Consider the following 26662-nt stretch of genomic DNA (forward strand, 5'->3'; position numbering starts at 1 on the left):
TTATAAACACAGGAATAATTTCATTTCCTTCTATTACTATATATTATTATCTATTCATATATCTATGTATATTTGAGTAATGCAGAGTCAGTATCTTTAGCAATGAAGGTGCTTCTGCCCTTGGAATGAGACAGCAAATAAAAATAAATATACTTTTTCTTGTATTCAACATTTTAAATATTTATAGGCTGTCTTCTGTGGTACATAACCTATTGCATTATAGGTCATCTTTTTCTGTGGAGTGTTTCATTCTGAGAACTGCCTGACTGTGCCATGTAATCACTGGGAGCAGACACGCGAGACCCCTGCAAAAAGGAAATGCCATCATTTCTAATCTGTGCATATAAATGGATCATGCAAGTCTTAAGACCTGTGTGAATATCCACTTAGAAAAGTTTTAAAGTCTGTATTAAAAGCTTCTTCATTTTAACATGGCATTCTCCCACAGAGATTTTCTGCAATGGTTCATTAATCAAGAAAAGCTTCATTAATCAAGATATAGTCTGGATTTTTGAAAGCATATTTAAATTTAATATTCAGTCCTGACAGAATGCATTTTCTAATGTATTTAGACAGAACTGTGTGAAATTCTCAGTCAAGAAATCAGCTGGTCTTTATTCAGCATTCTAACAGGATGTCTTTAACTTTGATTTTTAGGTTCCTTTTGGTGTGAGACAGATTTACAGTCTTTCTGTTTGTAAATTATTTTTTTATATATAAAACTCCCGTGTGTCTGATTGGAGGATATTTTTCTTTGAAATTCTGCTGTCTGAATTCCACAAGAAAATAACCAGGAAGCTCTGTGATGTGATATTGTAACCAGACTCTCACTTAACTACTCATTTGTCTTTTAACTTGGTCGTGGGAACAGTAATTTACTAACCTAATTCAATGCATTTGTTGCCTTCAGAGATCAATGCTGCTCTCGGCAAAGTCAATAACAAAACTGTATTGATTTTCCTGGGACCAGATCAGCCCCTTTACACATGAGTGCGACCTTATAGCATAATAATTTTTCTGTGCAATTTCTGAAATATTAACCCATGTTTTTGTCCTTGCACAGGTCCTGATATTCTGTGTAAAAGGGAGTCCAGGAGGCAGCTGACTTCTCCAAAGAGCTGGGGCAGATAAAACATACAGCCAGGATTTCCAGTCCACTGAACCACAGAACATAGGAGGGCTCCACTCTGAACATGTGGCATGAAGAGGTGGATTATCAATATGTTATTAATATACCTGGTAATTACTCTTTTCATCTTCTTAAATGACTATTTTTTCTATCCCAGGCATAGATAAGGGCTCAGGTTTTTGGAAGAAATCAAATATGTTATAAACCAAGTACTTTTGGGAGGCAGTGTAGGTTAATATGAGAAGCATCACCCTTTTTGCCAAAAAGTGGGAATTAAGGTACTGTTTGTTGTTGGATGTACCGTACATCCAGAATCTTGTTGGACTCAATGTGATAAAGAAATGAGGGCTTGTTTAAGGTGTCAGTGCCATGACCTTCTGATATTCAGCTCTAGATCAGTGGTAGGATTTGAAAATTGCAAGGACTGGTCTAAACACCATCAGTCAAGTCTGTACATTTGGGAGCTCTTAATCTTTAAGCTTTAGACAGAAGGTCATAGGCAGAGATGCACAGGAGTCAGCAAGGAAACTGCTGGAGGATGCTGGCAGAAATTCAAAACAATGAAGGTGTGTGGTAGACTGCTTAAGTTAACAGGAGATACCTGAGCTGTTATCCCAACATAAGAGCACCAAAGAGGAAAAGGACTACCAACAAAACATCTTTTAAGATGGTCTCTTTCCATTGAGATTGCTGTGAGAGGAAAACCTGAATTTTGTAATTAAAACTTTCAGACAAAGAATATGCAAAAGACAGAGAAATGCAAATTTGGGAACTGAGTCAACAGGAATGTAGACAGAATGAGATTTGTCTGCAGCCTGACAGCTTTTCTCTGAACTGCCTCAGCTCTGTTTAGGTGACTGGGAAATGATTCCTAAGCCATTCTGAGGCTTCAGATCAGGACCTTACAGAATGAACAGCAAAACACAACCTCTGCTGTAGCCCCCAAAGGTCTCCTAATGTTGTTTCAGTTTAATTAGGCTATTAAAAGAAAACAAACCTGTTCTTGACATTTATGAATATGCAGTGTTTTGTGCCGTTTGTATGGAGCAAGTTAATATCTTCACCCTGTCTCCATACGTTTTTTGTGTGTAAACTGTTTTAAATAATCCTTTGTTTTATAGAAATTAGATGAGCCCAGTAAAATATTTCTCCTAAATACCATTCTAAATACAAAGGCCTTGCTGATGTACAGCTGAATATTTAGAGAACTAATTTATTAAGAACAGAACCAGTAATTTTTTTACTGGAGAATCCTACAGCTTTATCACATTGTTCTATGTTAAAGTAATGATGCATCAAGCTCCCCATTAGTTAGTGAGGAAGAAACCCTCAGGGCAATTGAAATGAAACAACTTAACATACAGAGTACCTGGCAAAAAAATTACAGGGCTAGACAAGAAGAATGTGGCAATGTTGGAGGTCTGTAACCGCAGCCTCCGGGAGCCTGCAGCCCTGGCCATACCACAGCAGCTCTTATGGACCCTTCTTCCTTGGCAAAGAGAGATTTGTAAAGTGATATTTGAAAATGTCTGCACAAGACAGCTTTGTAAATGTATTCCAGCATGGGATATTGGAAAAAAAAATCACAAAACCCACGATTATACTTTGATATGCAAACTCCCTGTTTCATAATAAATAAAGAAGTTGTTTAATAAGCAGATTGGTAGGGAATAGATAAATAAATAAATTTCAAAATGTCAGGAGGTATTCTGGAAAGATTTCTGTACATTGAAACTTGCAGATTTAGAAAACTAGTTATGTATCTGGACATCAAAGTTTGTTCAACAAGCAATTTTGTAAACACCTTTAATAGGTCTTTCTGTTGGTTTCTATTTGCTCCCCTAAGAAAAGGAGGCAAGTCTTCACAAACCAGATTTTGACTATAAGGATTAAACTTTTGTTGTTGTTGTTGTAAATAAATAGATTGCTTTATGTGTGAATCAGAGAACAAGTTACAATGGAATGATATCATTTCTGTATCTCATGTTTTGTGCCTAAATCATAATTAGCAAATGTGTCTGGTAATTATGCATTGTAATAAATGGAATGTTACTGCAATTTACATGTAAAATTTCAAATATGTCAGATTTTTAAAGAGAAAATTTGTGCTGCTAATTGATTATGAGTTATTTTACTTGTGCCAGTGGGCAAGGGAGAGAAATAGTACATGTTGTGAAGAAACATAACACAAGAATACAAATATTTTCTACACTGAAATCATAGATCAATACATAGAAAATATATATATAAAAAAAAAGAAAAGTAAATTTGAGTACCCTGATGCTACACATTGTTTACAGACAAAACTGGGCTCAGGTCTTTTCTGTGGGGTTTCTAAATAGGGTATTTTGCATGAGGGGGTACTGCTGGTAATTTATCTTTTCCTTAACATACAGATACCTAGCAAGGTGTGTTATTTGTGTCCCAAATACACTGCTGGGTATCTCTGTGTTATCCTTCATTGCAATTAAAGTCATATTTGTACATCTGGTATTCCTACAAAACTATACATGTTATTATACATATATATGTGTGTTTTATGTATATAAATATACAGTATAGAACAACTTTATATGCAGAACTAGTAGATGTGCAAAAAACCTGAATGTTCAATTATTTTTGCTTGCCTTATTGCTTTAACTTCTGATGACAGAGAAGCTGACTGACTATTGTAAATTACTTAGGAGTGGTAGATTGGAGTGGCAATTAATCTTACACCCTTGACTGGAGCTCTCTCTCCTCCTCCTTTACAGCAACTACTGTTTCTTTCAGTGTTGATTCACAGCATGAATATTCTCATCAAGAGACGTTCAACTGCAATTTTGGAAATGCAACATTTCTGTGCTGATACATCAGTTATTTTAATGTTCCCTATTTAATTAAATTATTATCAATATTGTTTTCTTATGCTTCTGTTTGAGGCAACATTAGTGCCTCTATTAATGTACACATTAATATTTGTGTCTGAAATATGTTGTCAGATGTTGTCTAAAGTTATTTACTTCTTAAGTCTTAGGGCTTGAAGTTCAGGCAATTGTTTTGTCTTAGCAGCAAGTTACAAACTTTTGTCAATAGCATCAGAACTTATGTAGGATGATATTCTGCTTCATGGGGTCAGGGATTTAAATAAATATACCACTAAAGTCAGGAGAACCAACCATGTGTTGGTTACAGTATGTTTCAATTCTGCTATCTCTCAATGCCTTTAATGCCAGTAATGAATTATATGGAGAAAAGTAGGGATCAGAATGTCTCCAAATCCAGGTATTTGTATGATGCTTTTATTCACTAGAATCTGTGATTTAAATACCAGAACAGTAGCAGATGTCTTAGCATCTTTAAATTTTACAGCTTCGTTTATAATTTCTCTGTTAAAGTTTTAATACTTTGAAGTGCATTGTACAAGTGCTCGTAGCATAACTACAAAATCACTTCAAAGGGATTTGAGGAATTCTATTCTTAGCAATTTCCTACAGGCAGCTTTTCAAATTCACTTTATTGACTCCAAACTGTTTCAATTTCTACTTGTATAATTTTACAAGAAATATGACAAATGTAACTGTTTTCCCCATGTTTTATGTCCCTAATGAGGAGCAAAAGGTCAAGGACTTTGGGATAGAGGGGGAAGCCAATTACTCTTGCTACTGTGCTTTGGAATACTGCTTGCAACTCACAGTCATTTTCTACCAGCAGTATTACAGGACAGTTAATTTCCTTAGAAAGTTTATGAGGCTCAAAGGATTGAGGTTTGTATTTTTTTCAATGTTTTCTATTCTTGGTTGAAAGAGACTGAGAAATATTCCCTCTGTATATATGCATGACACACATCATGAAATACAAAATATTTTAGAATATCCAGAACTTAAAGATTAGATTTTATATTGTAAGTTCATAAGTTACTGTAAGCTGCAGATAGATGTCTGACTGATTTTCAAAAACATTTATATGCCTACCTCATTGGAAGAGCTGATATACCTAGCCTATGAGGTATTTGTTAAAATCCTAATTAACTAAATGTTTCTTAGGCACATTAATTAAAAATCTGGTTCTAAATGTCATTAAGAGCTATGAAGGAAGGTGGTCACTGGAAAATAAAGAAAGGGTCAGAAGGAAAACCAGGTCAGTGTCATTAGCAAACTCGATAAATTCTTCTCATGTCTGATTTTGCACAGCTGACTTGGAGGCTGGATGCTGAGGGAATCACAGGCTGGCTTGGGTTGGAAGGGGACTTTAACTCCTCTTGTCCTCTCCTCTGCCATGGGCAGAGACACCTTTCACTACAGCAGGCTGCTCAAAGGCCTGTGATGAAAGAAAAAAGATGGGTATGAGCTTTCTTGCCCCATAAAAAAATGGACTGAATTTTCCCAGTGCAAAGAGAGAGGTCAGAGTGCAGGGACCTGCATTTGGAAATACCAGGCCTTGTAAGAGCCTGTGACAAGAGATGTGGGACTCCAGGTGGCTCTACAAAATGCTGTTTGTTGTATAGAAAATGTTACAGCAGTCTTGGGTCGTGGGGGACAGAGCCACACCTAAACTGTCAGCTACAGCCACAGGCAAGCCTGTAGACCCTTTAGTTCTGGTTACAATGCATTATATGTTTTTCTTTGCTGAGCATCTTAATACATAACAACCAATCAGCATCATATAAAATACCTTTACTATTATCTATAGCCTATCATAACTACTATCATTACCATATTATGGTCATTACTGTCCAATCACATGAGTTAGTATGTTACAGTTTAAGGTTAAAGTTGTTTTTCAGTTTTCTTGCAGGGGAAAATTCTTAGACCTTTTTTCTACTTGCCACATCAGCATGTTTGTTTGCCTATAGTATCTTTCTGCTTTTCCTAAGGCCTATTTTTGCTTGGTGAAAACATCTCGTTTGTTTGTGGTCAACATATCCTTTGCTCTATTCATGAAACCCCCTTCCAACTCAATTTAACCTTTGCTTTCTTAGTTGTCCAGTAACGACTGGCTCAGCAATTCTTAATTTAGACATCTACTATTCTTCTATATCAAAACTTGCTTCCATCTCTATTCTGCTCTCAGGTTCTACATTCAGAGAGCTTTCTGCCAAGAGTACATCCCTGTGAAACTTTCTTGTCAAACATTCATCTGTCCCAACAAGGCCTGGTTCCTGTTTAGTGAATCCTGTCAGCTCCTCACTATGGCACCAGGCAGGGCCACGCAGTGTGTGAAGGTCACCTGAGCTATTTGTTTGTGACCAGGGGATGTGAGGTGATTCATGTTTGTGCCCAAACAGTCACACTGTTAAATGTCCTAATTGCAGCAAGTCCTCAGACACTCCTGTGCTCCAGAAGGGACACAGGGATGGGACTGCCCAGGACACAGCTGCTCCAGGGGTCCCCCTGCACCGCACAGGCCAAGCCCCAGCAGGGTCTCCTCACACAGGGAGGATTTAGGATCCCCTGCTCCTCACCAGATGAGCCATCCAGGTGGAAATCATGTTTCAGTGACCATCCCCTGCTCCTCACCTGATGTGTCATCCAGGTGGAAGTCTTGCTCCAGTGAACTGCATCCATGGGCTTCTGTAGTGTGCTTTAAATATCCCCTGATGGCCCCAGAGCCCGAGACTAACTCAGAGAGTTTTAAAGATCATTTAAGGTAAAATGTAGTGAAATATTTTAGCCAGTAATGAGCAGGCCTTTTGCAAAATCTAACCTTCAGCGGGTGTCTGCTCCATGGGTCATGGTGGAGGAGAAGAGAGAGATTTGAGACACTTCAAACTTTCATCCCCAAATGGCTAAATACTGCAGAGATCTGAGGTCTGCAGCCCTGCAGCATGTACAGCCTGAAAAGGGATATGCCTGATATGCCAGGTGGCCTTTGAAAACACACAGTTCCATCAGACTGGAACAGAGCTGCTTAATGCACTGCTAATTCTTCTCTTCTATTGCTGAGTTTTCTCCTTCTATCACGTGTCATCCAAAGTCCATGGCTTATCTGAAAACTGATACACTTAAATGTCAAAACCATCTGAGGATTTACACAGTCCCTCTGCCCTTTGGTTGTTTCTTTCTTATTTTTTTTTCTCTCGTTTAGATGTCTCTGTGCCTAACTAAAGTATTACTCATAGTCCTAAGAGTAGAAATTGATGGTCCAGACTTAAATATACCTGTTGATTTAAATGCTCCCAATTTGAATATGTGATTGATATGACTGTTCTGTCTTATGTGTTCTGTACCCACTTAAACTTTTTCTAACTTTGACAGAACCAAAAATAATCTAAAGCATTTGAAAACAAGCATTTAGAGAAATCACTAGGTGGATGTGGCTATTTAAGTAGCAAACCAACCAATTCAGGCAAATAAGAGTGGTTTCTTTCTGAAATAGCCTAGTACTTTGGGTAGAAATTTTGTCTGCAGGGGAGACCATTACATGAGATACATGCTGTGGTAGAATTAAGCAAACTTTAAGCCATGATTCACTGGCAGAACAGAAAATTGTATTGTAGAAGATCTAGGGTTTATTCATAAAGAAAGAGCTAAGCTCTCTCTGATTAAACCCTGCACAGGTATCCCTCTGTGATGTGACTAAGCTCAGTCACCAATGAACTTAATTCCTATGATCCAAAGCCTTTGCTGATTTACTCTGGTGAAAATGAGCAGAAATTCCAGAGGAAGTCAGGTTGTATTTCAGTGTAATGGTGAGCACAAATGTCTGTAATGGCAACACAATAAGGCAGGGGTTTGACTGCCACTTGACTTCAAGTGCTGTTTTACTTGACCTTCAAATAGCACAGCCCCTGCCTGACTGCGTTTGCTTTGCTGCTCGTGAGGTGCATTATTTTAGTTTGTTATTTGATTGCAGAGACAAGAGACAACTGAACCAATAAATGGTAACTGATTACTTGAGTGGAGTTTAACTAGCAGAGTGTAAGTAATGAAGTGGAGTGGTAGGAATGTTTTGGTTGGGTGTTTTTTGGTTTTATTGCCAACATGACAGATCAAAGTTTTCCTGTGAATGGGGGTGGGGAGAGAGATGGATGGATTTTGGTTCTTTGTTTGGTCTTGACTTAATTGGCTGGCTTAGGAGGATACATTGTCTATTAGGCACAGACCACCATCAAACAAACAAATAAAGACAAAATTCCTGGCAGTTGTTCCTGAACATTTTGGGTTTCTGGTTTTGATTTTTGGAGGTTTTCTTTAATATCTTTAAGAACATAAGAACATAATTCTGGTTTTGCTTTCTGTAGCCAAATATTGGGAGTACAGTTGCAGTGGGTTTTGTGTATTAGGATAAATTCTAGCTTTTCCTCCCAAAACATGCTTAATAAGACCCTGAGAGGCAATGCTGTGAGGAGAGATTGAAGCTATTCCCCTTTCAGCCACAGCTACAGTCTCCAGACTACTGCACAGCAGCAATTGTCTACTTCAGACCCCTGCAAGAAACTTATTTTGCCCTCACTTTCCCTCTCTGTCCATTGGCAGAGGAGTTTCCTCAATTAACATTGTATATGGTCTGTCCTCACCTGAGGATATCAAGGGATTTGTGGCTTTCTGGTTTGGAAATAAATATTTACATTTACACATGCATATGTATGTTAATATACACATCTGTAAATATTGTGTTTTCAAAAGGTCTCACAAATACAGTATTGAATGATGGCCATCATGTGTTCTGTTGGGCCTTTTCTTGCTCTGTGGTTTGCACAGCCTGTGGCACAAGGCTGTTCCCAGTAAGGAGCTGGGGCTGGGGAAGGTCTGTTGCCCTCTGATTAGAATGGCCAACTACTTTTGTTCTCTTTCCCAGCTGAAGCAGCCTGTAAGAACACACTGAAGTGCCTGGCAAATTAACTTATAAAATATGAAGGAGTTCACTGTATTACTATCTTTCACAGCCTGCACGTGGCATTAAGCTTTGGGTGTCTCATTCTAGTGACAGACTCAGTAAAGAGAGCAGACAATGGAGTTCAACAGTCTCTAAATCTGTGGTGTGGCATAATGAAAATGGGAAATGTTGCCATATAAACTTGAGTTATTCTGAGTAGTCTTTGGATTGAGGTTCCTTGATAGGATGACCCAGTGTTCTCCTTTGTCTTAATTTGACCTGACCACAATTGTGCAGTGTATGAGAATTCCCTGGGTAGCATCAGTATGTGATGGATTCCCAGGACCTCTGGCACATATTTTCAAGGGATTTGGTTTAATGATGAATATCTTTGTTACCAAAATCCAGCCTTATTTCAGGAAAAGAAAAAGAGAAAAGGCTATCTTTGGAGATGCTGTTCATCTCTGCTGTCATATTGAAAAACAATGCATCTTGCCAGAGTGATATGATATGTCCAGGCAAGGAATCAAATATTTATTATTTTTAACCCCTCTCCTTGGAGATAAGGATGTAACTAATTTTTCAATAAGTGAGAGTGAAGAATCAAGACATGAATGAGGTGAAATTGGCTTGATCTAATGTGCACTCGAGACCCTCTTTATTTGGATGTTATTTTTAGGTTTTCTGACACTGTTCTCCCAGCTCTTTGCTGGTGCAGAAACAGAAGTCCCATTCAAATATTTTCTCATTTCAGTGTGTAAGCAGCACATGTACTACCTCCTATAATTCTAAAGCTACTGCTTGCATTTGTGTCTGTTAGAAAATTAGTATGTGAAGCTTAGGAATCAGATAGTTCCCAAATGGCTTCTCTTTATGTTCCCCCTATTAAATAGCTTTTCTCCATTTCTTAAATTAAGTGTTTCATATTTGGACAGTAGATCAAGCTGGCCTTGCTGCTGTAATTGTCATCTTAAAAGAACAGTTTTTTTATGAGAGCTCATACTGCTAATAGCAAACTGAAATATGCATGCAGAGCTGCCTAGTGTCTTTCATCAGCATTTTCACTTGCCTTTCCTAGAAGTATTATGCCAATTTTCCTTGTCTTTGGTGGTTTTGCCTTGTAGATATCTTAATAGCTCCAATGCTGTAAATTACAAGTTTAGCAGGTTAGGTGGGGGGGAAGTAGAATCAGTTGAGTGGAAAAGATGGGCATGGAAATGAAGAAAACCAATTTGAGTGGACACGGTGGGTGGCAGAACCTCAACAGGTGCAGGATGTGTTACCCCAGGGCGCATATTTATGTTACAAGCAGTGCCATATAATGCATGTCCCTCTGCTCTGGCAATCCCTGCCTTCAGCCTGATGCTTAATAAAGCACCTAAACCTATAGTCTTCTCCCTGGTGTGTCTTCCTGCTTAATTATACAGTAGCCATTTGATATTTGATCATATTTTTCTGCAGGAACAATTTTTAAAATAATTACTCAACATGAGCATGGAATTTTTTTAGGGTAGTTTACATTCACAGTTTCCTGAGTGACATCTCCACAGAGGCAGAGTCACAGTGAATTGCCAATGCTTTCCAAGTACAAAGTTGAGCTTTTCTCTTTAAAAAAAGAAGAAAAGAAATCAGAGGAGAAAAAAAAAAGACAGTTATAGAGTCAGGATTCTTTTCTGACCCATTATTGTTAGACAAGAAGAGTGCTAAAAAACAAAGCCCAGGGATGTGAGAAACGGAATATCTGACATCTGTATTCCCTTTTTCTGCTGTGGTAGCTGTCACAAGGTGCAGAGAGGGCTGAGACCATTGTCTGTTCTGTGCTAGAAAAGGATGTTCTCTGCAGATGGAAGAACCTCAAGGCCCATTTTTAGGGCAGGGGTGCTGAGGACTTTTCTTTCCCCAGAGCTAACACTTGTTTTGGCTGCTGCAGCTGTATTGTTTTCATTTCTTTCAATCTCTATTTGCCAGAGTTGAAGCAGAATTTAAGATACTGCTGCTAGATAATAATGCCTCTGTTTTTTTCTTTTCGTTGTTTTTTTTTTTTTTTCAGGTTTCTGGGGTTTTGTTGTTGGGTATTTTTGAAGGCAGGCAAAAGTACAAGGAGAGGGATGGTGTCAACATCAAGATCTGTGCAAACGAGTCAAAGTACAGCATTTATTTCTCATGATAAAGGTATTGGACACAAGGAAATAGTAGCAAAAAACTCAATTAGAACAAAGAGTCCTTTTGCCTCTAAAAGCACCCCTAATTACTATGGATGTTTCAATTTTAATTTCTGTCCTCAGCAAAATAACAAACAACAAAAGTGCTTTCCCTCCAATTTTGAGGGCTTTTTGCTTTTGAAATAGATGAGTAGGATTTCCCAATAAATATATTCCTTGGGATTTTGTAAATGTAAGTTTTTAAGCATGTTTTGCCTTACTGCAGCATTCAGTAATGAAAATATTGATCTTATTAACTGTGCTAATTAGAGCTGAACAAAATACCTCCAGCAACAGCTAGTGAATATGCAATGAAATAACAATTCTGAAATTGCTTTGCCAGTGTTTACAGGAGATGAATATTGTCAGGGATATTGTCTGCTGTTTGGAACATGGTGAGAGGAGAGAGGGGTAAATATTTGCATTCTCTAATTTTTAAAGTCATAGTCTGGTATTAAAAAATCCCCTTGTAAAATCAATTATATATATATATATATATATATATATATATATAAGTATATATGTTTTTTTTTCCCCAACTAATGTGCTTAATAGCAGAAACAGAATTAAGAAGGTTTTGCTATGCAAGTATGAAGTATGCAAGCTCAAATGAGAGTAATCCCCTGTTGTCATGGCCCGTGAATGGTGTATTTACAAACTGTCTGGAGAAGGAGGGAAGCCTTGGGTGGTTTGGAAAGCCAAGTGTTGATGTTTGTGAAGAAATTCCTTGCTCACTTCTGACAATGACTCTTTGTACAACACCTGATATTAAATGTTAAGCATGTAAGGGGCTTACAGGAAATATGCCTTAATACATATTAAAAAAATAGGTTTAGTACACAGGAGAAGATGAGCCTATAAAGTACCTTGTGAAAGGACTGAAGAGATCCATTCTGTGAATAGTGTAAGATTGAAAGTGAACTTTGAAGTAACAAGTCATGTTTGCTGTGGAGTGCCAGTGTCCCAATACATTTGTCTTGTAGCAGGTGACAGAAATGCCAGTGCAGAGAGATTCTGGGCCTCTTGCCTTTAGACATGGCCAGCAGGGTAAGAGCTGAGGTTTCACTCTGAGCTGTTAAATATTGTTCTATTCTCCTCTTTTTCACTACAACTCTTATTCTGGCACGTGGTCCTGCAACAAAGCAAACAGTTGCCTCTGTTGCAATGAGCCATTTCATTACTAAAGTGCTGCAACCATTTTGAACAGCATACACAGTACTCATATTAATAATTCATTAGTGTATCAGTTACTTATATTTAATTCTAATTATGTACTTAATGTTTCAAAAAGTTTTTCAAATGTAAGTATATCCTGGGGGGGTTCATTTGTACTATGAATTGCTGAAGTTTTTTTTGTTTTGCCTGTGTGGAAAATAAAGGAGTTGTTGAGTTTAGACACAAACCTAACATATGGGGGCAGAATGAAAGATGTAGCAAATTTATGGTGCTGTGGTGGCCAAAAGCAGGCAGAGCTAAATCCAAAGTCTGGCATGTGCTCTTTAAAATGAGGCATTTTGCCATGTTTTTGTTGGAGAAGCGCTGGCTGTTGGGTTACAAGAATGAAACTTAATTAATAACATCAACTCTTGTGAGGTTGTGTTTTTTTTTTTGTTTGTTTTTTTTTTTTTTTTTTTCAGAGTAAGGAATTAGCTAATTTTTTTTTTTTTTTTAAGTGTTTACTTCCTTGGCCAATGTTATAGTGTGGATTTATGTTCCAGTATCTTAGTTCTCAGGGTTTCCAACCCTGATTCTGCAACTCAGAAATGGAATTCATTCATTATGGTTTCATTTCTGGGCACCAATCCCACAAAGTCTCTGGCATATGGGGATGTTGATGGGATGACTCACATGCATAAAATTAAGCTTGTGTTTAACTAATGGTAGGATCAGAGCTTAAGTCACCAGTAGAAATGTATATTTGATTTCCTCCTGGACTTAGCATAGCATGTTGAGAAATATGTATTCCCAGTGGGTGACTTAGAGAAAGGGTGGTGATCAAGGAACAGTGATGAGTCCCTGCCCCTCATATGTTTATTTGAAGTGAAAATCATTCTTATAAAATGAGAGGCTTGAACTTCAGGAAGTTTTTTTCTTAGTATTAGTGGTTATTCTAAAGAGGAAAGCACAAAAAAATCACAATAAGGTAGAATGGCTGGCTAAGATAGATCAAAAGCTTCCATTCCCCAGGTAATTGTCTTTCCTTTTTGAGATTCCTCTGAATGTTTAGTGCTAATGAAAACAACAAAAGACACTATGAGACTCAGCTGTAACAAGGTTCTTCTTTTGGCATTGGAAAAAATAACAATCCCAATAACTCTCAATACTGACCTCTGGATGCTCCAAGTTCTGTATACTTGGATTTTTATGTTCATGCATGCTGTTTTCAGTATTACAACAATGCAAGAGTATTTGCTGTATGTTTGTTATGTGTGTAAAGCTCTGACATATCTGTATATATATAGTAGCACCATGCCAAACTTGTACCAGTGTTTAGCTGTTCCATAGCTGTCCTGCATTTCTTCTCTGCTCTGGTGCCATGGTCAGGTGTGGCCTTGTGTAAAACAGAGTGAATTGCTGCAGTGTTCTTCTGCCATTCCTAGCAGGATTTCTTGTCTGCTTAATATCCTGTGTCCTCTGTGGTTGTCTTAGCTGGGTGCAGAGTCTGGATATTATCCAGCACAATTCAGAATCTTCCCAGCCTCTGTATTAGCCCCCTCTGATTATATTTTGCCAGTAAACCTAGAAGAGTTTTATTCAATCTACTTTATATTTGTGTATTTTTTTTATGATCCTTCCCAAAGACTGCACTGACCTTTCTTTCAAGAGTGAGCACATTGCCTGTGCATGAGGGTTCGTGGCTTGAGTCAGCTAGCAGAGGTGGGTGGCAGAAAAGGCAGCTCTTTCCAAGCTTCCAACCTTCTCTTGGAGAGAGCTTCAGGGAACATCTGATAGCTGCATTGGCTGGGAATGCCTGGCTCACTGCTGATGGTGAGGTTTAGCTTCCAGAGGCTTTTGCTTCTGTCAGCTCTAACAGAGAGCTTCTGCTCAGCTCTAACAGAGAGCTTCTTGGTTAGGAACTGCTGCAGCCCTCCTCCAGCTGTCAGCTGTGCAGGGGAAGTCGTGCACTGCTCCCCAGGCTCTGCGAGAGCCCAGCTCCAGCCTGCAGCCAGCACCGAGGTACTGCTTGGCAGGGTGTCTGTAGAATGGCCCAGAAATGCTGCTTAAAACTGTCCAGTGGTAGTGTCAGTGTGCCAAGGGCCATGATCCAACATGAGCTCATTAGAGGACTCAGCCCAGATGGGACTCCATTGAGAGGGTGCTGCCACCCAGATCTTGAGCTACAGAGGATGTCTTATGCCTCTCCCTGACTGAGCAGCACAATTTGCACTGAGGTTCCTTTTTGATGTAAGAAAGCTTTTTTTGCCATGAAGATTACCAAACATTAAATAATGTAGCCAGAGGGTGGAGATATTCAAGCCCTGGCTCAAGAAAGCCCTGCATAAACTGGCCTGGGTAGCAGTGCTTTGAATGGTGGGTTGGACTACAAAGGTCCTTCCTAATCTAAATTATTCTGTTGTACATAATGGGCAAGTGGCACAGAGCCTGTGAATTTTGGCTTTGGGATTGACTCAAGTGAAAACCTAAATAATGATGCCTATGTGGGACAAAAAGGAGCTTCAATTACTGATTTTGTTAACTCAAAGTGATGATTTATCCTTTCTTCTCCCACCACTTAAAGAGGCTTTTGAATTTCTCCATTTAACACAGGAAATAAAGGTGACTCTCTAATCACTTTTCATGAAATGACCCTGTCAGGTTTGAAGTGATATTGATTTAAAGTTGTCAAGGAATGGAGAAGATTGCAATCCATCTGATGTGGCAGCCTCAGTAGACTCAGAGGGATATGATTATAATTATCATTGCCATTAAACACTAATTAGTAGTGTTAATTAGTTAAACACTAGGCTAAGCCTGTCTTGTTCTGCTGTTGTGTTGTTTATTAATTTGTTTAGGAATAAGGGAAGGTAAATTAATCAGGAAAATTTGATTTGGCCCTCTCACAAGAAGAGTGGCTCTTGATCCTCTTGTCTCTCTGTATTTTATGAAACCCTAGAAAGTATCTTGTAGAGTCTCTGGAGAAGAGCAATAGTTCAGCTGTGCACATCTATCCTCATTCTGCTCCTCCAGTTCTGCTCTATAACAGGGGCTCTGTGCCTGTGCAAGCCAGTGGAGAGTTTGCCTTTGACTTCAGTGGCAGCAGAACAAGCCCCATATGTCACAAATGTACTTTCCTGTCTCAGAAACAGAACTAGTGACAGGTCTAGAATATGATTAAATTCTCTGATTGCTCAGTGTGTCATGTCAAGAAGCACCCTCAGTGACACAGTCCTCCTGGCTCTTGAAGGGTGGGTTTATAGAAATATTTAATTTCCTCTTATGGAGATTGTGCTTCGAAACAGTAGCTGGCAAGAGAGGGTAGTGAGTGACTTATGGTGCCCTACTCTGCCAGAATTAGGGAAAACTGAAGTGGGTAATGTTGCTCTGTAGCTGTGAGAAGGAGCTAGGAGCTGATTCTCCTTTTTTCACAGCTACAGTTTGGAGTCCAGAATTTTCAGAATCTCTGGCAAAATTCAGAGATTCTTGGACTGGCGTAGAAACCACTCCAAGTAATACCAGAATGGCATGAGGATGAAAACAGAAAACTTTTCCTGTGGAAACATGGTAGAGCCAAGCTAGACCAAAGACAAGGTTACCTGAGGGAGGAAGGGGTTTGCTGACATGTGTGAAGGCCAAGCTTGAAAGAGTTATTCACAACAGGCAGGGGAAAGTCTGCAATGCCTCTACAAAATAAAGTCCTGTAGCTCTGGCTGTGAGTACCCTTACTCTCTGACCCGTCCTTTTTCTTCTGAAGAGAGAGTCTTTGCTGGGTTAAGGGTTTAGACTGCTGCCTCTCTGAACCAGGAATCTCCCCTGTCTTTTGCAGGTATTTAATCTCTAATACAGACCACTGCCATGCAAACACTACTGTCCAGAACTGGAAAGGCAATGATCATGTCTGAGATACAGCAGCAGCTGGGTGACTGTAGAAGAGGAAAAACTATGCACTAATAAGGGGAAAATTGTGTCTGTGTATAAAGTGTCAAATATGACAGTGTATAAATTCAAAAATTTCTCTTAAAATCTATTTTGAGGTTCCTTTTCAATTTTTAATTACCTACCTTTGTTATTAAACTTTTTTTTTTTCTCATCTGTTCTTCAAGTAAACACTTTTTATCCACTCAAACTTTTCTCTGTCTCTTTCCAGGTCACTTGATCCTGAAAAATGTACAGAATCCATCTTCATCCTGTTTTTAATTAAATTTTCCATTTGTTCACGTAAGTTTGCTTTTAGCATTTTTTTTGAAATTTGTACAATTTTACTGAGTTTCTAGACATGTAGGCACAGCTTTTGTGCATATCAACTTTTTATTTCACTTTAAAAAATAGAAGCTGTCTTTTTTTGCTGTATTGCAGTGAGCTCTAATAACAAGTATCCAAGTATCTAGCAGCATATAATAAAGGTTTTGTATAGCACTGAGTAATGAATTAACAGAACAGGTACATGATGAATCATTTAACTGTACCTGGACAACTCCATACAGTAATAAGCTCTTAGCGTTTTGTTTTTCAGTGAAGTGGAGAGACCCCATGAGGTCTATTAAAATTTCTATCTTTTCCAGAATGCAGGTGGGATCATATCCAAACACTGGAGTGCTGAAATCTTGATTACAAGCTTCTACTTCTTGTTCTGGACTCGACTGAAGCTTTTCTGAGGGACAAATTCTTTTCCTGAAAAAGAAATCTCTGAACACCGACCTCTCTATTTTTCCAGGAACAACAAAACACACTTGCTTTGAGTTTGACATAAAAGCATGCGACAGCAGTGTCCAAAAAAAACAGTTAAATATAAAATATGCACTAGCAGGTTTACCCCTTTGACAAAGCTTGACCTGCCTGTGACAGACCCTATTAAGGGTGGGCTGTACATCACCGGTGCCCTTTTTTTATGGGTGTGGTGTAAGAGGCAAAAACACAAAGGAATGTGTGAGCATCATTTGGGCTGTAAGTCTGAAGGAGGATGTGATGAGATGAGGGTGGAGTAAAAGCTCAATACTGAATGGTCCAGCTTTGATTGCTTTGTGTCATCATCATTCTAGAATTCATAACCACCCCAGTTTTGGGGGTGACTAGCGTTAATGTATTTTACAGTGTGATTGGTTTAACAGCATGTCCTGCAAAACAATCTGGCTTGCAACAGCAGAAACTGAAACTGGAGAAGGGCATTTCATTTCCAGCAGACAAAAGTGGTGATTTCCAAGACTTCCTGAGTTCCTGTGCCTTGATGCTGTAACATTTTGTTGATTTGACTGCTATGATTTGCAGTAGTAAAATAGCTAAATCTTGTAATGGCAAAATCACTAAGGGATAATTTTGGTTCCCATCCCACTGAAGCCTTTGACAAATGCCCTGTCAATGCTAGTGGGAACATTAGCGAGGTGTAGACCTCTAATTTGAAGCATTTAAAGTATAAAGAAAGGCCCACCTGAGTGTTCTTTGAAGTAAAGAACTTTCAACATTGAGCACTCGGTGGCTGTGCCCCCACTGTCCCCAGCTGCTGTGGTGGGAAGGGACTGCCTGTCCCCAGGAGCCAAGGGCAGGCTCCAGCACCTTTCCCTGGGCCTGGCAGAGCTGGGCTTCCCCAGCCAGGGCAGCCAGAGAGGCTCTGTGCTGCTCCCCTTCACAGCTGCAAGTCACCTCTTAGGAGGAAATCAGGTGTGGATTTTTTTTTTCTGAGGAAAGAACAAGGATTTTTCCAAAAGAGGAGGCTTCTGCAAATGTTGGCTGGTGGAGTCAGAAATTTGGCTATCTGCTGAGGCTTGCTGATCTACCCATTCTTTGTTTTTAATCCTGTGATATGCAATGAATCACTAATGAGTTCAGAGGAGAGATGTAACCTCCATAAATAAAAATAGGACTTCTACCCTCATTTTTATACCTGTACATAAAATAGACTCACCTTTCTTTGTCCTCTCCTCTTTCTCCATATTTTTATTTCTTTCCCGTAATCCAGTTTCCTTATTCATTGTTTCATGCATCCTGCTCGTAGAAAACTCATCAGGCTGACTAGATATGATAATATCTTTTAGGATTTTTGTAATTTCTTCTGCTGTAATGGATGGCCACATGCAAAACAGTGAGAAACACAAGGATATTGAAATCACCTCTCTGTAATTATCAAATAAATCATGAAGCTGGGAGTTTCTAGGGAGCTAAAAGGACTCCTTCATAAATTAGGAGATTACTTCCTAATATAAATTGGCTGGTCAAAAAAAAAACCAAACCAAATCAAACCTCAAAAAAGCCCAATTAAACAAAATTGGCATTCACTGGGGAGACCTTGGAAAATTTTATAGTAATTTCTTTGTTTATTTTTTCTGTCTTAAAAATACTGTCAGTGCTTCCTGTTCTGATTTTTAGCATGTTTGGTAACATCCTTTCTAAGAGGTTTTACAGCAGCAACACAATTCAGAAATGACTGCAGGGCAGGATTGCTCCAGCAGGAGACTCCACTCAGACCATGGCTAAAGCACATGTCGACTTAAACTAGCTCAAGAAAAGTGCTCATGGCTCTTATGGAGGGGAATGTGAATAATTTTTTATGTAAGGGCCCAGCAAATACAATACTTACCCCCCAAAATTAAAAACAAACAGTAAGAGAGAACAGCTCTGGCCCTTTTGCCCTGTCCCTCCTTTAAACCTCTTCAAAAATTCTGGATATAATCCCTGACTGTAAAAAGAGATTGAAATTTTTTTGCTGTCCTTTTATTTAGATAGTAAGAATAAAATCCCTGGCTGAAGGAGTTAACAGCATTGTCCAGATGTAAATAAAAAGTGAAATGAAAATATCACCAGCGCCAAAATAAAATAAATTCATTATTATATTGCCAGTACATTGAATTGAATTGCTAAAAACTTTCTGCTCAGGCTGGCAAGCTGAATGAAGTGTGAGACAACATAGAAACTTCTGCAGAAAACAGTTTGTTTGAGGATTGTCACTTTGCTCTAGAAGAAATATCTCCTTGTTTCTTTTTGTCTGTGGTAACTAACCTTAAGCCTCACAGAGAATTGTATGATGATGAGCTGTGGAACCCAGGAGCCAAGTGTTTGTGCCCTCTTGATCTGTCTTAGGAGAAATGAGACTTCAGTTCTTGAGGAGGAAGAGAAGAGTGTAAAAGGCCAGTCTCTCAGGGAATACTGTCAGGGCATTAGAGCAAACAATGCCTGCATCCTTTCACGGGTGACACAAACTGGTTCATGCACATCTAAAGGATGGGGTAGAGGGAAACAGAGCTTGTGGCTTATATATCTTTATTGAACAAAACCTGGATTCTGGGCCCTGTGGCTGTTTGACTGATTCAGTCAGGATTATAGAGTCCTCATGAAATTCATTTTACTTATTCCTTTTACTAAACAAACAGCTTATGGTTTGGGACAGCTTGGCATCCCAGATTGTACCTTTAACTGTGAGAGAAGAAAGAGGAGTCTGAAGGTAATGTGGTTAGGGGATTCTGCATGCCACGGCTGGGACAAGGAAGATGAAGTGTGATTCTTATTTTAAGTTGGCTCAGTGCTGGCACTTGTGTTCCAGGTGAATTGTAATGAGATTTTCACAGAGCTCCTTCTTCTATACAGACTGGCAGACATTTCATTCTGAATAGAGTGTGCCTGGGCTGGGACACTCTGGCCACCTGCATGTCCAAGCTGCCCCACGCAGAGTGCCTTGGCCAAGGCTCTTCCACTCTCCTTGCTCCTGGCCCTGCTGATCTGGCAGCCAGGCAGAAGGAGGGGCTCATCTTTTGTAAGATATTTTTCTCTAGAACATCCATTAGCAATCTACCTGGATTTAAAAGTAAAAACTAGGTAGGTGTAGCCAATTTTTTTCACATCTCTGTGAAAATGGCAGCTTTAGGGAAGAAAACTAGATAGCCATGTTCCTTCCTCTCTCTGTAGAGTCTGTCTGGTGTGAAAACCATTTAGAATAAGCATTTTCATTACTCAGGAACAATCACATTGTAAATTGAAGCAGTGAGGGTGCTAGTTGTTTGCCTCAGGACTTACTAAGTGGGTTAGAAGCACAGGCACAGACTGGCTGTAAGGAGTTTGTTTAGTCACGTGAGCTGAATACTGGCATTTCTAAAACAAATCACCATCTTCATTGTTTAAATTCAGATTATATAAAATTGGAGAAAATAAAATAAGTTTTGAGCTTTTCCTGAGACAACACCAGCTATCTCATCTCTTGCAAATACTTCTTAATTTTCAAGACTTATGATGAAAGAGACATAGCAACTTCCTTGGAAATTTATGCCAGTATCTAACTTTTTATATATACAAGGATTTTCTTATTTCTTGCAGCAATTCAAACCCATTTTTGCTCACCCTGTCTACCACAGATCAACAGTATCCCCTTTATAATAACTTATGTGTTGAAGAACATGGTTGTGTCTTTTGGGCTTCTTTTCTGCAGCTTAACTTCAATTTCTTTTTGATAGAACCTGTTTATTAAGACCATTAATTATTTTATTTTGCCTTCTGGGAATGTCTTTAGCTGGTCCATCTGACTTGCCAAAGCCTGACCCACTACTCCCAGTTATGAATAACAAATGTCCCATTCTAAAGCTTTTTTTCAGATGTTAAATACTAATGTAGACTTCTGTTGATTACCATCTGTAGAAGTCACTAGTTTTGTAATAGAATGATTTATCTTTATGTGGTTCTTATTCTGGCATTCAAAAGTTGGAGAACTTTTTGCTTCTTAATTGTGAACTGTTGTTAATAACTGTCATAAATATTACTCAACACATTTGGTGATGCCCTGTGAACGCTTTTGGAAATATACTTTCAATCTTTGGCTTTTGATATTGGTGACCTCTGTAACATGATGTGTAATGAAAAAGAAATCTTATTAACCAAGTTTCTCACCTTTTTATTTCCATGTAGGCAATGCAGCCATTCCCCAGAAATCTTGCCTATACCATACTTTACCTTTCTGTACTTCTTTTAGGCCTTACTGACTCCTCTCATGTCCAAAGGAATCACTCCTGTTCTTATCAGTCTTTCATATTTGAAGCATTCTCTTTGATTATTTTAATTTTTCTTCTTGAGCCCACTAGTTTGGCAATGAACTTTAAATCTAGGCTTCCCACCATTCTGAAGGTGCCTCCAGATGGAACCAAAGCATAGATTAATTCTAGAATGCACCCTGTGTCTGGTAATGGGATGAAGACGGTTTTATGTTCATCTTTGTAGGTTATGACGTACTGAAATTCTGGTGTTGGCTGAAAACAGTCATCATGCTTCAAATAGGGGTTTTGTTGTTATTTTAATTTATTTATATTCAATTTTCTTCTGTCTTTTTTCCAGCATTCTCCCTTGAAATGAATAGGTGATCATGATTAGTTTCTAAATTTTTAATTATTCCTTTTAGACTAGATAAGTGTGTTCTTCAATTATTAAAACATTTTTTCTTGACTTCTGGAATGAAAGCTGCACAGGAGGTGTTACCCAGGCAGTACACTGACATGTGAGGCCCAATACATTGAGTTTTCAGTCCCCTCCCTAGTCCAGACTGGGCTCTGCTGGTCTGTAGTTGGAACTGAACAGCTCTGCCTGTACTGGTGGTGAAGGGGCTGGTCACTGCTATGAACCAAAATTCCCTTTGGAATCCTGCAGACCAAGGTAGGAATACTCAAGGGGAGATGGCTGTGACTGAGCTGGAGTTGGGCATGATCCCCCCCTATGCAATGTCCTGTTATTTATTCCATCTGAAATGGTTGAATTTAAATTTATGGGGGTTTTTCTTTCCACTTGCAGGGCAGACATTCTGTTTCCCAAACACTTCCACTTTTTATTTCTGTGGCTGAATTTGTACTCAGGTAGCTTTTGATGGAGATGTTGCTTATATTTCTCCTGTGGTTTGACTGGCTCCTATGTCTTGTGTTCATTACAGGGGGATGCACACAGCGTTTTCTTGAAGGTTCTGTTTGGTAAGAGAATTACAGGGAGGGAGCAGCCACCTTATTTCCTCTTCAAGATGTGCTGAAACAAAAGAAGTACCTGTTGTACTGCCCCTCTTCTTTTTCCTGGTCAAACTGGACGACAGTCGAGGCAAGTACACATGTCAAATGACATGCTAAGTCCTTTGCACATCACAATGCAGATTTCCCCTTGTTTTAGGGTTTGTGTCACATATTGTGAGCTGGATGGTGATTTTTATTAAGTGCTCAGACATGTATTGCTGACTTCTTCTGACAGCTCTGTGACTATAAGCTCCATTGGTCTCCTTATTCAGACACATACATTTACCTGTCATTGGGGCACAGCTTACTAGTATTGCAAATTTTGACTTATTAAAGTTCATGTTGCCACAGAAACACTTTTATTTCCAAAATTATTTATAATTCCTTTGGGGCAGCTGACTTTTCCGTATTTTTCATCATGTCTCCTATTTCATTTTTAAATGAATTTCATGGCTAGGTGCAGTACCCTACTGCGCACAATTATTGCACCAATATAAAATCTAAGCATCACAAAATCATTTCCAAAATCTAGGCAGTTGTTGGAACCATTGCAAGAGAATCAGCAGAAAAGTTCTCTTTTTTTTGCCTTGAACTGAGTCATTTACCTGACATTTAAAATATTGTCTTTAATATTTCTTTCTACCTCATTAGAGAGTTAAATAATCCATGAGATAGTGTGTGCATTAAAAATCTATTCAAAATATTACAGTATTGCTTTTAAAAAAGCCTCACAAATCTACCTTGTACACTAAACCTATACCTCATATGTTGGTTAACAGCCAAATGGAGCAATGTCTTACAGTCTAATTAAAGGTAAAAATCAGGACAACCAGAGATGTCTTTTGTAAATTAAAAGTCCTCTTTTATGTGCTGTGGAGGTGTTAGCACTATTATAAGGACTAATCAGACATTTTACAACATTCTGGGACCAGGGATGAAGTGGCATTGTGTGTAGTTTAAAGATTATTAAGTTTCTTTAGCACACTGGGGTTAGATTTTTAAGGATGCCTTCAGTGCTTACCTGCTGTTACAAGGGGAAGTACTTTATTGTCTCATAAGAAGGAACTGGGCTTCTTGAAGAATTAAATGCTTGTGTGTAATGGCAAGCTTCCACCTCTGAAAGCCACTGAAAAGAACAAGAAATTGTTGTAAATGTAGTGGGCTTCATGGGTTCATGTCCACTCATAAATCCCAGCCAGAGTATATATCTATAAATCCAAACTCACCTGCTGATTGTATGTGGTATTTCATATCAATTTCCTCTGTAAAATATGTATTTCCATCACTTGTCTCTCCTCCCCCAGCAAATACCCAGATAACTCTTTGCTTTCCTTAACAAATATAATTAGCAGAAAGCCTGGGCCCATGGCATTTTCACAATAAAATTAGATGATCTGTTTCATGCATAGACATTTCTTTTAAAAATCTCATGATTTGTAAACCAGGCTTATGCTTATATTGAGCAGTAGGAAAGGTGAGGACCAACATGTTTTCATACTTTATTTTTTAGTGTTTGTATTGTTGTCTCTCAGAACTTGGTTATAATAATAATCTTCCCTGTTGCTTCCATTTTTCGTCCTTTTTCTACCTGGCTTTATATGCATTAATATCTTGAGTGTGAGAACTTTATTCTTGTAAGTGCTTTACATGCCTGTCTAAAAGAAGAAAAAAAAAACAAAACCAAGACAAATATGCACACATTCATTTTGTCTTTATCCTAATGATAGAAAAAAATGTGAAAAAAAAATTGTGTGTGATGTTGCCCCTACTATGCTTGTAAACAAGTGAGCAATGCCCTTTGTGAACAAAATTTGTAGTTCTATCACAGATTTATCTGAAGCTTCTAGTATTTATGAGTAGATTTTTAGATTAGGCTTTCTGAAGATGTTAATCAATGTCCTCTCTAAAGAGCAATTTTACAAATTTCATTTAGTATGTGAACTCCCTGAAAAAATATATCTTCTGATTAACTGTCTAAACTGAAAAGAAAAGTTTTGTCTGTGAGAGCAATCACTGCTTAACAGACTAACAACTGTTTCAAAAGAATCCAACACCCAAATGTAATGGAGGCTTTTGAAAGTAAATTTTCCACGTGGTGTTTAGGGATTTAACCATGCAGTGCACATTAGTGTTAATGGGAAATTGTCTGGACAAATCTGTGCACATTACACTGCAAATGCACTCCTTAGTGTTTAAAGCTGGCCTGTTAACACCCATTATGGAACTGCACTCAGGAAAGGACAGGAAGAAATATGGTACCTAAACATCCATCACACAGCAGTACAGTCCCCCTTTCAGCCACACTCTTCCCCACTCCCCCAGCTTTGGGGGGGCTTAAGTTATTTGCTCTTCTTTTGGATTTTTTTTGCTTTATATAAATTCCGCAAGAAGACTCTATGGGGCTATTCTTCCCTATAGAAAGGCATTTTCCCAGATTAAAAAATAACTGTTTTTCCTGAGGGCCCAGTTGAAGTTGGCATGGAACTTGTGGAGGGGTTATAAATACAGCAATATGGTTTTCTGCTTTTCTTTTCCTCTTTCATTTCTTTTTATCTAGCCTTCATGTCAGTCCCAGCTATTCTTATGCTGATTCTGGACCTGATTAGTCTCCAGCAGAACTTAAAGAAGAGTGAGGGTAACACAATGGAGAAAGCCTCACATAAATTTGCCAATATAATCTTTTAATTATCCAATGCTGATCTGGTAAAATTGGATTTGTTTTGAGAACACCTAAGTTTAGATAAAATTTTTGCTACCCACTTTTCAATTTTTCAGTCATTAATCTTCCACTGATCACATATTTAGCTTCAAGATCTGGTTTCTCCACCTTTATTTATGGAAGAATTGCAGTAGGCAACTTTGGAATTTGATCATCTCAACACAGTTGTTGTCATCCTGGTAATAGAGAAAATGAATCTGGAAAAGGGGAAAATGTCTGGGGGTGGGAAGCTGAAGCTGCTCTGTCATACCTATACTGGATGTCCCAGCCATCAAGCTATGTGGAGAAAGGACTTCATAGCATCTGTGAAAAACAGGAAATATCTTTGTTGCGTTCCAGGTGACTGCCAACATTTTTGAAATACCAAATTTACTCCTTACAATGGGAATGTGGGGAGCCAAGAGCTCGCTAGGGAAAATGAAGAATAAGGGTGTGAACAGTGTTTTTTCAGTACAGCATAATCACAGAAGAGCTGCATTTCCATCAGGGATTTGTAACTTTGTTCAAGGTCTTGTGCTTTGGCTTGATGTTCTGAATCTTGCCTCTTTAGGAAAAAATTGAAATGAGGTTGAGTAGAATAGTTTTGCCATGGGGTGACTCAGCAGAAAAACATAATTGCAGTTATTCCTTCTTTTTTGGTCATTGAAATGAAAGAAACGTAGAACTACAACCCAAATCCACTTGAATAATTTCTCTCCCTGGGAGAGCTATGGATCTTGGAATACAATGCCTGATGGCTCCTATCACTTTTCTGAGAACTTCTGCAAGGAAACTGAACTCAGGTTAAACTCCTGTTCTTTGGGGAACTGACACAGGATTTTTTATCTTCAATGATAATAGAGTTACATGGCAAAAATTTTTACTTTTCCAGTTCACCATGTACATTTTATTTTTACTGGTGCAGAATGTGTGCTCTAGAGTAAATACTGCCTTGTAGTTTTTCACAACTGTAATCTCTCAGAATTGGCAGACAGATTAATAACACGTGCTCTAGGTTCCCATTAGTTTTTTCCACAATTAGTGGAAAAGTGCCACCGCTGATTCTGAGTTATTAGGGGCATTTCTGTAGGAATGCAGTCAATTCTTTGCTCTGTACAGTTAGCCAAAGCCAGCAGATCTAACTTCAAAAGTCCTTTCAAGGATCCTTTAGAGACAAGTAAAACTAGATTTGAAAGACTTACCACAAAAACACTGTTGATCCACTAATGTGATTGAGGGTCTGGCACACAATATTTAACTTTTCCTCTTTACTTTTTCAGAGGAATATGAAAGTGATGTTTATGAGTTTTCCTTAAGTTGCTGAAGTGGCTCATGATAACTTTTTTCTTTCCTTCTTCTTTCTCTCTGATGTATGCAATGACAAACTATTCCTGATGAGCATTTATTTAATGCTGTTATCTGTACCTGTTTTTATTTGGTCCCATGTTTGTCCCATGCTGGTCTCCTTTTCCAGCTCCAGCACACAGTGCTGCCCTCAGTGCAGCTCAGCCAGGGGTGTGCAGCCCAGGCAGCCTGTGTTCAGTGCAGGTGCCTGTTGGGACAGCATTCCAGGGGGTTCCTTACAGCTCCATCGCTGGCAGCAGTGCCCCAGTGCCACATGTCACACAGCCTTGGCTTTATTTGTCACCCATCAGCTCTGCTCTGCTCACCTGTCAGGCCTCATTGTGGGATCCTTGTGGCCACTGATCCCACTTTG

General features: G+C 38.7%; 1 long non-coding RNA gene across 2 annotated transcripts in view; it reads left to right on the forward strand.

Annotated features, from left to right (window-relative positions):
• Positions 1-22335, forward strand: part of LOC110483651 (uncharacterized) — a 28046-nt gene extending 5711 nt beyond the window's left edge. Inside the window, exons 2-4 of one of the 2 annotated variants that reach the window (XR_014957172.1) lie at positions 1064-1239; positions 16433-16503; positions 22178-22335. This is a non-coding gene — a long non-coding RNA (uncharacterized LOC110483651). Of the gene's footprint in view, positions 1-1063; positions 1240-16432; positions 16504-16847; positions 17293-22177 lie in introns of those variants that run through there. The other variant, XR_002467614.4, reaches the window with a different exon arrangement.
• Positions 22336-26662: the final 4327 nt, after the last annotated feature.

The sequence above is a fragment of the Lonchura striata genome, chromosome 9, assembly GCF_050655825.1.
Source record: "Lonchura striata isolate lonStrDom1 chromosome 9, ASM5065582v1, whole genome shotgun sequence".
NCBI classification, from domain to species: domain Eukaryota; kingdom Metazoa; phylum Chordata; class Aves; order Passeriformes; family Estrildidae; genus Lonchura; species Lonchura striata.